This window comes from Euphorbia lathyris, chromosome 6 (genome assembly GCF_963576675.1).
Source record: "Euphorbia lathyris chromosome 6, ddEupLath1.1, whole genome shotgun sequence".
NCBI lineage: Eukaryota > Viridiplantae > Streptophyta > Magnoliopsida > Malpighiales > Euphorbiaceae > Euphorbia > Euphorbia lathyris.
The window spans coordinates 37,057,970-37,071,125 of NC_088915.1; positions in this window are offsets into that span (position 1 = coordinate 37,057,970).

Here is a 13,156-nt window from a genome sequence, read left to right on the forward strand (position 1 = left end):
GATCCAATCCAAGCTGCTCAAGGTGGCACACCCTCTGTTTCAACTTCACCTCTCCAAGCTGAGCAGACTAACTTGTCTAATCAAACTCCACCTCCAACACAACATGTTGATGACTCAGCTCATCCAATCAATCAAAGTCCAGGTACCAATCAAGGTACTCAATCTGGCAGAGAGCCAGCTCCTCCACCACCATCAAACTCAGTACCAGCCTCTGAGTCTAATGCTGCTAAATTTGCATACTTGAATGCTACTGAGTCTGGCCGACGTGTCATTGCTTCTGCTCAGTCCTTGCTTCAAGATTTCAATACTACTCAAGCTGATGGTCACCAATCTACTCAAGCTGAGTCCTCCCACCTGTCAGGTATTACTCAGCTTCTGAATGAACTTCGAGGACTAAAGGATCTGGTTAGCATTATCACTACGGTTCAAACTCAGCAACCGAATCAAGGGCAAATAGCAAAACTGACCGAACTGATGCTTACAATGGCAACCCATATGAATTCACTTGAAGGGCAAGTTCAAAAATTGTCGGCAGTCAATCCAGGGTATGCAACTTCAACTGAACTGCAAGAATATTTTGTTAAGTTAAATGCGGAACTGACCAAATCTAGCGCCACTTCCCATACTGAGTATGCTACCTCTGCTGAGTTGCACGATTGTTTTACCAAGCTGAATGCTGAGCTGACCAAATCAAGTCCACCTGGCAATGCTGAGTTTGCCACCTCTGCCGAACTTCAACAATGCTTCACCAAGCTTCATGCTGAGCTGACCAGTACACGTGACTTAGTATCCTCCTCTTCTCAGTGTACTATTGACCAACTAATTGAAGCAGTCAGACTAATCAACATCGACAGAGTACAGATGGATGTTGATCCAATCTCCAACAGTGAACTCATGAGCTTTTCACAAGCTATCATGAAGGCAATGCGCATCAACAATGCCCAGTGCATGTTTTATGATTCTGCCCTGCTAAAGCTGTACCATCAATCTTTTGGTCAGATCACAAGCTCGCTCACCTGGCTGAGCAAATCCCATGAATGCCTCCTTAGCATGATCATCAGCTCCCTTCGGGTTCCTAGGTATGTCCAGGACGATAGTGTACCAGTCATTGATGGCTTGGGTGAAAGCACTAAAAGGCTTCAGCGTTACTCCCATTATCTCTCATCTGCAGCTCGAAATGAAACCTTCCTCTACAAACCCGATGATGGCAAAACGGGGGAGACAAGTCAAGGAGGAACTCAGCCTCAGCCTGCAGGTAATGCTTCTGGAAGTAAAGAGAAAGGCAAAGGAATTGCTCATACTGACCACCAAGCTCAGAAGAAGAAGAAGTAGAACTAGATGTAGTCTAATCTAGTAAATGTTGTTTGTTTAGCACTTGCATAGGAACATTTATATATCCTGGTTGACTTTATCTTTTTTTTGCTTACATCTATGTCAAGTACAATTTCCTCAAACTGGTCGATAAAATTGAACAAACAAATTAAAGTATACTCAGTTACAATAACACTTAGGTAATAAACTGAGTAACAACATACTTGAAAGCTGACTTAAAATTTAAAGAAAAATCAGATCTTGAAAAATCCAACATTTAACTAAGTCAGCATACACAAGTGTCTTAAAACTAATTCAATTAAACATTGGAAGGTTTAGAATTAAGTTAAGACAATATGTGCAACCCTTACGGGGGAGTCATTTCAAAAATATCAATCATGGGGTAACTTATAACTGAGTTCTATAATTATGTATTTTGCCAACATCAAAATTGGGGAGTTTGTTGAAACACCTTTCCACAAGATTTTGATTTGACAAAATCATCCATGATTAAGAGGCAATTAAATTTAAAATACTTTGATTTAATTATACTAATGAGTTTGTTCAATATTGAGTGCAAATATATATATAAAGTTAAACAAGTTAAAAGTCAGCATAAGCCAAAGCTGAGTGGAACGAAACTCAGCATAAGAGAACAAACGAAGTTGAGTGGAGTAGAACTCAGCATCAAGAGCTTCCTTCAAAGTTGCCAGAACGAAGCTGACTAAATAAGTAGACTCCTTCAGAATTATACAAACAGAACAGAACTGACTAAGAAGGAACTCAGCATGAACGTTGAACATTCTAAGAGAACAAACGAAGCTGAGTGACAGTCAGGACAGCATGAAGGATCCGTTCACTAAAGGACAAAGTCTGCCAATCTTCTGCACCAATAATTGGAACCTCGAAGATACACAAAAGACTAATTCCAAGAGACATGGGTCATTGGATTATTGGTAAAAGACAACTTGCACAAAAAGACAAGCTAGACGCAAGAAGACAAACCCGACGCCTGAAGAAAACAGAGAAAGGGAATGGCGGAACAGTCTGAAGCTGACCAGAAAATGTTCCCCAAAAGAGCCGTTTTGGTGTTAACGGTAACAACAATTCAAACGATCCAAATCTGCAATTTCCTTCTATAAAAGGACAATGAAGAACCTTGGATCATCACGGAAGCATTAAGAGAAAAAAATAAAAAGAGAGGAAATCTTGAAAGCACTCAAATACAAAAAAAGATCTTACACCAACTTTTCTATTCTCTGTGTAAATGCTAGATTGATTTGTAATCATCTAAAGTGTTCTTTAGTTCAAAAAGAACAAGTTTGTGATCAATAGGAATATTGAGAGTGTCAAGATGAGTGCTTGGTTGTAAGCACTTCAGTGGTAGAGAAATCTAGGTGCTGGGTTGCAGCACTTAGTAGGAGTTGAGTAGACGAATAGAGGAAGATACTCTTGCATATTAAACTGCCTTGTAATCGGTTTGTGCTCTACCTTTAAAGAGCTCAGTATTGGATTCAAAAAGCCCGGAGGACTCTGGGGACTGGACGTATGCAGAGAGGCCGAACCAGGATAAGTGATACTGAGTAATCTCTAAACTCTCTCTTACAATTGCATGTGTTGTTTGCTTTATTTACTCAACATATAAATTGCCTAAGCTGATCCTGAGTAAATAAGTGGTGTTGAGTTAGAAGCTGACCTCCAAGAGTGTCAATTCTTAACTTACAAGAAAACAACTTTGGTCAACATCTGACTAAAGCTGTCTTGAAACATATCTCACCAAGCTGACCAAAAGCTGAGTTAATAAACTCTCAAAATAACCTTCAGTCAGCTAAATTAAAACGCGAAAATGTTATATTAGTTCCTAACCCCCCCTTTGGAACTAATTACCAGGGACCAACAAGATAGTCGGCTCAGGTACTATCGGAGGTAACCCAACCATTGAGTCTGTCTCCTTAGTTAAAGGTCTCAAGTACAATCTGCTGAGTGTAGCTCAGCTTTGCAAGAGCAGCAGAAAGGTTGTATTTGATGATACTAAGTGTCAAAAACTCGAGGGAAATACAAATGAATTGATCTTAACTGCCCCTCGTGTAGAAAATGTATACATGTTGAACTTAGAAAAACAGTTTTCTAAAAACATATGCTTAGTGTCTAAAGAGGACAACTCCTGACTATGGCATAAAAGACTTGGGCATGTCAGCATGGACCTTCTTGCCAAATTAGCTAGAAAGCAATTAGTTGAGGGATTAACCAAATTAAAGTTTGAAAAAGATCAACTGTGTAAAGCTTGTCAGCAAGGCAAACAAACCAAAAAGTAATTTCATAGCAAAAATATTGTCTCAACCAAAAGACCATTGGAATTGCTACACTTGGATCTTTTCGGACCTATCCAGCCACTCAGCTTGGGAGGTAAGAAATTTTCCTTGGTTATTGTAGATGATTTCTCTCGGTTCACTTGGATCATCTTGCTGAGTAGCAAGGATGAAACTTTTGAGATGTTTACCACACTGATTAAAAAGCTTGAAAATGACAAAGACCTAAGAGTAGCTCACATTAGAAGCGACAATGGTGGAGAATTCAAAAACCAACAGTTTGATGAATTCTGTGAAACCAGTGGTATTGACCACAATTTCTCCGCTCCTAGAACACCTCAACAAAATGGGGTTGTTGAAAGGAAAAATAGAACTATTGTCGAAATAGCTAGGACAATGTTGAGTGAAAATAGGCTTCCAAAGTACTTCTGGGGTGAAGCTGTTCACATGGCATATTACATATTGAATAGGGCTCTAGTCAGACCTATACTTAAGAAAACTCCATATGAGCTTTGGAAAGGACGAAAGCCCAACATTGGATACTTTCGTGCCTTTGGATGTAAGTGCTTTATACTCAATACAAAAGACAACCTTGCAAAATTTGATGCTAAAGCTGACGAAGCGATCTTCTTGGGGTACTCAACAAACAGTAAAGCATATAGAGTATTTAATAAAAGAACTCAAGTTGTAGAAGAGTCTGCACATGTTGAGTTCGATGAAACTGACCCTACAGGTAAGTCAGCTCAGCTCGAAGAAGATGAACCAAGCTCAGCTTCCGCTGATCAACCAGAAGCCTATGTGCCATCTATACAAGGGCTGACCTCAGGTAAGCAAGAAATTGAAATATCATTTGCTGATCAATCTGTTCCTGTAGAGATTGTAGAAACACCTCTTCCAAATGACTCAACATTGCCCAAGGAAATAAAGATCCCAAGAGGACATACAGAACAGGCCATTCTTGATGCTGCCAACAACAAGTTGATGACCAGAGATCAGCTTAGAAAATACCTTAGCAATGTTGCCTTCGTCTCAATGCTTGAGCCAAAGAATTTTGCTGATGCTGAGCAAGATGAATAGTAGATAAATGCCATGCAAGAAGAACTTGACCAATTCGCCAGAAATGAGGTATGGGATCTAGTACCTAGACCTAGAAATCAAAAACCTATAGGAACCAAGTGGGTCTTTAGAAATAAACTCGATGAGCATGGAAATGTAATTAGAAACAAAGCTCGACTTGTAGCCCAAGGCTATAGTCAGCAAGAGGGTATAGACTATGGAGAAATTTTTGCACCAGTTGCTAGGCTAGAAGCTATACGTATATTGTGTGCCTATGCTAGCTTTATGAATTTTAAACTATACCAAATGGATGTAAAAAGTGCATTTCTTAATGGTTTTATAAACGAAGAGGTATATGTTAATCAACCTCCTGGGTTTGAAGATTCAAAGTTTCCAAACCACGTTTATAAACTCAAAAAGGCTTTGTACGGCTTAAAGCAAGCTCCAAGAGCTTGGTATGAGAGGTTGACCAATTTCCTGCTGACTAGGAACTATGTTAGGGGAAAAGCTGACACAACCTTGTTCATTAAGAAAAAGGGTAAGCATACCCTACTTGCACAGATATATGTAGATGATATAATTTTTGGTGCTACTGACGAATCTTTGTGCAAAGAATTTAGCCAACAGATGCAAACTGAGTTTGAAATGTCCATGATGGGTGAACTCAACTTCTTCCTTGGACTTCAAATCAAGCAAGGTAAGAATGACATCTTTATAAGTCAGTCTAAGTACACTAAGGAAATGTTAAAGAAATTCAACATGGTAGATTGCAAACCAATATCAACCCCCATGGGTACTGATATTGTCCTATGCAAGGATGAAAAGAGTAAGTCAGTTGATAGTAAACTCTATTGAGGTATGATATGTTCCTTACTCTATCTCACAGCTAGTAGACCTGATATTCAGTACTCAGTATGCTATTGTGCTAGATATCAAGCTGACCCCAGGGAATCTCATCTAACTGCTGTAAAAAGAATTTTTAGATACCTGCAGAGCTCAGTTGATGCAGGTCTATGGTATCCAACTTCAAATGACTTCACACTCATTGGATATACTGATGCTGACTATGGACGAGATAAGCTAGAATGGAAGAGTACTTCAGGAGGATGTCATTTCCTTGGAAGCTGTCTAGTATCTTGGTTCAGCAAGAAGCAATCATCCGTAGCCCTGTCTACAATCGAAGCTGAGTACGTGGCTGCTGGAAGCTGTGTTGCACAAGTCCTATGGATAAAGCAACAACTTGAGGATTATGGAGTCAAAACAAAGACAATAGAGATCAAATGTGACAACAAAAGTGCCATTGATCTATCCAAGAATCCAGTCCAACACAGCAGGATGAAGCATGTCAGTATAAGACATCACTTCATCAGAGACCATGTACTAAAAGATGAGATCAAGCTGACCTATGTGCCAACAAATGATCAGCTTGCAGATATCTTCACTAAGCCCTTGGCACGAGAACAATTCAATATACTGAGGGAAGCCATTGGTATGTCAAATCCACTCTAGATAAATCTATATGAAAAATTAAATGCTGAGTGATTGCCATGTTGAGTGAAAAGTTGAATGATTGTGCAAATGCCATGCTGAGTAAATTAACAATAAGAAAGTTGTACTCACCAAAGCTTGAAATGATCACCCTAGGCTGCATTGACATATACATTGAGTGATTGTGCTGAGTAGATAAACATATTGAGTAATCACCTTATGCTAAGTAGATGCACATACTGAGTGATCAAACGTATGTTGAGTTATTTAGAGATAGAAAAATCATGTTTACAAAAACTAGGTACTCAACATCGCAAATGCTTCGAATTCTAAGCGAAACCAAAAAGAAACCCACTCGCGTAAAATAAATACCTACACGTGTAACCTCTGGCACCTTGGAAAGACGCACATTAATGGCAAATCCCATGCGCCGAAGATGTCATAAATGACAGAATCCTTGTCGGTTGAACGTCCCTAGGTAAAACGGCTAGTTAATGAATAGGGGCCGCCGTAAATCTATATAAAAAGTGGAAGGATCCCCACTCTGCACTCTTTACACTTGCAATCTCCTGTAATCGAACTCCTCTCTCTCCCTAAAACCTTAAAATCTTCATTTGTAACAATGGCTTCCGGGAAGAATGAAACCCCTAAACTCACAACTCAAACCTCAAGCAAACCCACTCAGGCTGACCCCGCGGGTCCTTCAATGCAAATAGAAAGAAAGATGATCAAAGTACACAAAAAGGTCAACAATCTGGAGGTTCTGAAATGCAGATGGTTCTCTCCAGGATTCGTCACCTCTGAAAAACCATTCTGTGACTGGATCGAGAAGAACAAGTGGACTGGTCTCTTCTCTCTCTCAGGAACAACCTATCCTAGGTTAGTACGGGAATTCTATTCGAATCTACATGTTGATGTAGATGATTCTGATTATTTGGAGACCTCAGTTAAAGGTCAGAAAATCACCGTAACCCCTGCATATCTAGCCACCTTACTAGATTTACCAGACGAAGGAATTGAGTTTAGGACGACTAAGGAGAAGGTACCAAAAGAGAAGCTTGAGAAGATCAAGGGGTTCTGTAAACCCAAGGATCATAAGGGTGAAATACCCAGCACTTGTATGGGGCAAGAACAAAAGATGGCCCACTATATGCTGACTAATTTTATCTTCCCCAAACTCAACTCAGCTTCATCCGCCTCTAACTTCGAGCAGTGCTTCATCTGGCATATGCTGACCTACACTCCGCTCAATCTTCCCGTCTTCTTAGTTGGAGCTCTTCAACGAGGTGGTAAGAAACTCCGTTTGGGTTCTCTGATCACTAAGATCATTGAGGACAAATAGATTGAGACAGTCAATGAAACTAGTAGCTTGGGAAGTGAAATCACATCAGTTTTACTGGAGGGATTGCTGTACAATCAACCCTTGAAAGGGTATGAAGATGTTATAGATGCTGAGGAAGACGAGGAAGCTGAACAACAAGAAGTTGTGCCTGAAAATGAGCCTGAAAGAGATGTGGAGGCTCATGTTGAGTCCCCTAAGACAGCTCAGCCCGAGAAGAAGAAGAAGAAGAGGAAGGCTCTTGAAATTTGCTCCAAAGACATTCATGCTGTCCCAAAGAAAGTAAGGTTGTTGTCTCAAGAAAAGGTTAAAGCTGACAAAGCTAAGGAAAAAGCTGAGTCAGTAGAGAAGACAAAGAGGCCAGAAGAGCCTGAAGATGAAGAAGAGGAAACTCCTGAATCACCCTTGATGAAAAGGAAGAAAGACAACACCTTAAAGACAGTTGAAGCTGATCCCCTAGATTGGGTTGTATCCTCCAAAGGTCATGGAACTGACCTAGAAAAGGAAACTGAGCAAAGACATGAAACAGAGAAGGAAGCTGAGAAAGAAACTGAGCAACAAGCTGAGAAAGAAAGGGAAGCTGAAACTCCTGCTGAGGAAGAACCCACTAATGTTGAGCAACATCAGGGTAATACTGAGGAAACAGTTGAGGAAGAAGAAAATGTTACTGTTATGGATCATGCTGATCAACTTGAGAATCCATGTGTAGAAGAGGAGACAGTTGCTACTGAGTCCAGTGAAGGTACTGACCCTTCATCCCCAAAAGCTCCGACACGACGGAGACTCAAAAAGAAGGCACAAAAGCAAATTGATCTTATGGACGACTTTCCTGTTGATGAGATTGATACTGACCTCTCCAAAATCCAGTTCCAGTACTTCTCGAATGATGCTGAGACTGAGTCACCTCCAGCAGATACCGTACAAAAGCAAGCCTCTGTTACTCAGGATGAGGAACAAGCCAAAACCCCTGACGATCCAATCCAGGCTGATCACGATGGATCAAATCCTGCCTCAACTTCACCCATTCAAGATGAGCAGGTCAACATGGCTAATCGAACCCCACCTCCAACTCAGCATGTTAACGACTCAGCTCATGAAATCAATCAAAGTCCAGGTACCAATCAAGGTACTCAATCTGGCAGAGAGCCAACTCCTCCACCACCATCAAGCTCAATACCAGCCTCTGAGTCTCATGCTACTACATTCACATACTTGAATGCCACTGAGTCAGGACGCCGTATCATTGCTTCTGCTCAGTCCTTGCTTCAAGATTTGAACCTTCCTCAAGATAATGCTAATCCATCTACTCAAGCTGCGTCCTCCCAATTGTCAGGTATCACTCAGCTTCTCAATGAACTCAGAGGACTGAAGGATCTGGTCAGTATCATAACTACGGTTCAAACTCGGCAACCCAATCAAGATCAAATAGCAAAACTGACCGAATTGGTGCTCACAATGGCGAACCATATGAATTCGCTTGAAGGCAAAATCCAACAGCTGACGGCAGTCAATCCAGGGTATGCCACTTCTACTGAACTTTAAGGATATTTTACCAAGTTAACTGAAGAACTGACCAAATCGAGTGCACCCGGCAATGCTGAGTTTGCCACCTCTGCCGAACTTCAACAATGCTTTACCAAGCTTAATGCTGAGCTGACCAGTACACGTGACCTAGTATCTGTTGAAACACCTTTCCATAAGATTTTGATTTGACAAAATCATCCATGATTAAGAGGCAATTAAGTTTAGATGCTTTGATTTAATTGTACTAATATGTTTGTTCAATATTGAGTGCAAAAATATATATAAAGGAAAGATAGGACAAAAGTCAGCGCAAGCAAAGCTGAGTAGAACGGAACTCAGCATGACAAAATGTAAGCGGAGTGGAGTAGAACTCAGAAGCAAAACGAAGCTGACTAAAGTTAAAGATTTCTTCAGAAGCGGTTAAACAGAACGAAGCTGACTAAGAAGCAACTCAGCTCAGAAGATTGAACATCCGAAGATAACAAATAGAATTGAGTAACAGTCAGGACAGCATGAAGGATTCGTTCACTAAAGGACAAAGTCTGCAAATCTTCTGCACCAATAATTGGAACCTCGAAGACACATAAAAGACTAATTCCAAGAGTCATGGGTCATTGGATTATTGGAAAAAGGCAACTGGCACAAACAGACAAGCCAGACGCAAGAAGACAAATCTGACGCCTGAAGAAAACAGAGAAAGGGAATGGCGGAGCAGTCTGAAGCTGACCAGAAATTGTTCCCCAAAAGAGCCGTTTTGGTGTTAACGGTAACAACATTTTAAAGGATCCAAATCTGCGATTTCCTTCTATAAAAGGACAATGAAGAACCTTGGATCAAAAACAACTGAAGCATCAAAAGAAAAATACAAAGAGAGAAAATCTTGAAAGCACTCAAATACAAAAAGATCTTACACCCACTTTTCTATTCTCTGCGTAAATGCTAGATTGATTGTTGTATAATCATCTAAAGTGTTCTTTAGCATAAAAAGAACAAGTTTGTGATCAATAGGAATATTGAGAGTGTTAAGTTTAGTGCTTGGTTGTAAGCATTCAGCGGTAGAGAAATCTAGGTGCTGGGTTGTAGCACTTAGTAGGAGTTGAGTAGACGAATAGAGGAAGGTACTCTTGCATATTCAACTGCCTTGTAATTGGTTTGTGCTCTACCTTTAAAGAGCTCAGTATTGGATTCAAAAAGCCCGGAGGACTCTGGGGACTGGACGTAGGCAGAGAGGCCGAACCAGGATAAGTGATACTGAGCAATCTCTGAACTCTCTCTTATATTGTATGTGTTGTTTGCTATATTTACTCAGCATATAAATTGTCTAAGCTGACCTTGAGTAAATAAGTGGTGCTGAGTTAGAAGCTGACCTCCAAGAGTGTCAATTCTTAACTCACAAGATAACTTCCAGCCAGCTTAATTAAAATGCGAAAAAGTTATATTAGTTCCTAACCCCCCCTTGGAACTAATTATCAGGGACCAACAAGTGGTATCAGAGCCTAAGCTCACTACTCAAAGATTTAACAATCTTGAGCTGATCCCTAAAAATGGGTGAGAATAGCACTCGGTTCCTTCCAGGAAACCAAACAACACAGATACTCCCTGAGGGACTATCAATCACTAGACCTCCCCTATTCTTTGGGTCAAATTATACATTCTGGAAGAATAGGATGAAAAACTTTATTCAAGCCACAAACACGAGTGCATGGCTTGCAATTGTTCAAGGTCCACATGTGCCATATAAAACTGTTAACGATGAGAAAATTGTTAAAAGTGAGGCTGAGTGGACAGAGGACGACCTTAGGAAATTACAAAATAATGCTTCGGCTATAAACATGCTTCACTGTGCGTTAGATGCTGCAGAATACAATAAGATTTCAGGTTGCGAGTCAGCACAGGAGATTTGGAAGAAGCTTGAAGTAACCTATGAAGGCACAAGCAAAGTTAAGGAGTCTAAAGTCAATCAACATATGAGACTCTACGAGCTGTTTGAGATGAATGAGAATGAAGACATCTCAGAAATGAATGCAAGGTTCACAAATATTATAAACGAGCTAAAAAGGCTTGGAAAGAACTTCACTGAAGAGGAACATGTGAAGAAAATTCTGAGAAGTCTGCCTAAGAGTTGGCAAGCAAAGAAAACAGCCGTAGAAGAAGCTCAAGACTTGACTACCTATAAATATGATGAGCTGATCGGATCCCTGCTGACCCATGAAATCTCTATGAAAAACTTTGAAGCTAAAGAGAAAGAAAAATAAGAGGATAAGAAACAAAAGTCACTCGTCATGAAAGCTGACTCGACTGAAGCTGAGTCAACTGATGATGAGGAAATAGCCATGTTCACCAGAAAGATGAAGAAGCTGTTCAGAAGGAATGATAGAAACGGCAAAAGGTCATTTAGAAGAAATGACAAGTATAAAGCCGAGTCAAGTGACAAGTACAAGAAGGACAGCTCGAAGTCTGTCACATGCTTTGAGTGTCATCAAACTGGGCACATCAAGTCAAGCTGTCCCAACCTCAAAAAGGAGAAGAAGGGAAGCAAAAAGGCTATGGTAGCCACATGGAGTGACAGTGATGTGTCAACATCATCCGAAGCTGAGCAAAATGAAACAGCCAACATATGTTTCATGGCAGATGATGGAGCTGACCAATCCCAATCTGAGCAAGCTGACCTCTCTGAAGATTCCGAGCAGGAGGAAAACAACAATGAGGTAACATCCTTACTTTTGCTTAGAAATGAAATGGTAAATGCCCTGAGTGACTTATATACACTAACTAAGAAGTGTAACAAAAAGATTAAGGCACTCAGCAGGCGCTGTGATGAGATTGAAGAGGTCAAACTAAGTGACCTCCGATATCTTCTCCAGGACAACTCTGACTTGCATACCAACATGCAAATCTTACATAAGTTTGTCACGGAGGTTCAATCTGAGTCAAAGAAACTTAGAAGGGATATCACAATGTTACAGAGTCAAGGGAAGGGCTCAAATAGAAATAAACCCCATGCTGAGTACGCAAATACTGGTCAGCATAAGCAATTTACTCAATGTGAGTGTTGTGGAAAAAGGGGGCACACAAAGGATGTGTGTTGGCATAACAAGCGGATTGTCCAATGTGACTTCTGCGGAAGAAAAGGCCATACCACAAAAGTATGTTGGCATGCGCAACACAATAATGCTGACCATACTCAGTTCAACCCACAAAGGGTACCTTTTTGTGATTTCTGTGGTAAGCCAGGCCACACCATAAAAGTATGCCGTCACAAGTTAAAATATGATTTTGCACCTGTTTATACTAATAAGAAAGGACCCAAAAGGGATTGGGTACCTAAAAATGAATAGTTTAAACTGCAGGTCAGCTTGACATGCATGGAGAAGTCAAAACTATGGTATATAGACAGCGCATGCTCAAGGCATATGACAGGTGATGAAACTCAGTTCATCACACTAGAGCTTAAACGAGGTGGAAGTGTAAGTTTTGGAGACAACAAGAAGGGTAAGATAGTCGGCTCAGGTACTATCAGAGGTAACCCAACTATTGAGTCTGTCTCCTTAGTTAAAGGTCTCAAATACAATCTGCTGAGTGTAGCTCAGCTTTGCAAGAGCGGCAGAAAGGTTGTATTTGATGATACTAAGTGTCAAATACTCGAGGGAAATACAAATGAATTAATTTTAACTGCCACTCGTGTAGAAAATGTATACATGTTAAATTTAGAAAAACAGTTTTCTAAAAACATATGCTTAGTGTCTAAAGAGGACAACTCCTGGCTATGGCATAGAAGACTTGGGCATGTCAGCATGGACCTTCTTGTCAAATTAGCTAGAAAGCAATTAGTTAAGGGATTACCCAAATTAAAGTTTGAAAAAGATCAACTGTGTAAAGCCTGTCAGTAAGGCAAACAAACTAAAAAGTCATTTCATAGTAAAAATATTGTCTCAACCAAAAGACCATTGGAATTACTACACTTGGATCTTTTCGGACCTATCCAACCACTCAGCTTGGGAGGTAAGAAATTTTCCTTGGTTATTGTAGATGATTTCTCTCGGTACACTTGGATCATCTTGCTGAGCTGCAAGGATGAAACTTTTGAGATGTTCACCACACTGATTAAAAAGCTTGAAAATGACAAAGA